Source organism: Seriola lalandi, unplaced genomic scaffold, assembly GCF_002814215.2.
Source record: "Seriola lalandi dorsalis isolate HSWRI2012SDOR001 ecotype SW California unplaced genomic scaffold, Sedor1 jcf7180002054954, whole genome shotgun sequence".
Lineage (NCBI taxonomy): Eukaryota > Metazoa > Chordata > Actinopteri > Carangiformes > Carangidae > Seriola > Seriola lalandi.
Window position 1 is genome coordinate 2266858 of NW_019525505.1, and position 373 is coordinate 2267230.

The window sequence follows — 373 nt, forward strand, 5'->3', positions numbered from 1 at the left end:
GGGGGCACACAGAGAGGGAGGGGAGGGGCCAGCACAGGAGGACATGTCATAAGAATAAATGAACCAATGGGCCGCTGCCTCAGCTGTATGGGTTCATTTGTTGTTTATTTGTATTTCTTGTTGTTTCACACGTAAAAAGGTTTTTCAGGAACTCACTGAAGGTATTTTACTGTACGATTCAGTGAGGCTGTTCACTGACACTAGATATATTTAATGGATTTTATTTGACTTCATTTCTCCTCATGGATGAATATAATATATAATGAATATACGACCAGAGAGTCATGGGTCATCATGATGTTTTGACAAAGTGAATCAGGTGACGTCTTCAGCTGGTTTCCCATGAACAGGTCAACAGTAGATACATAAGTGG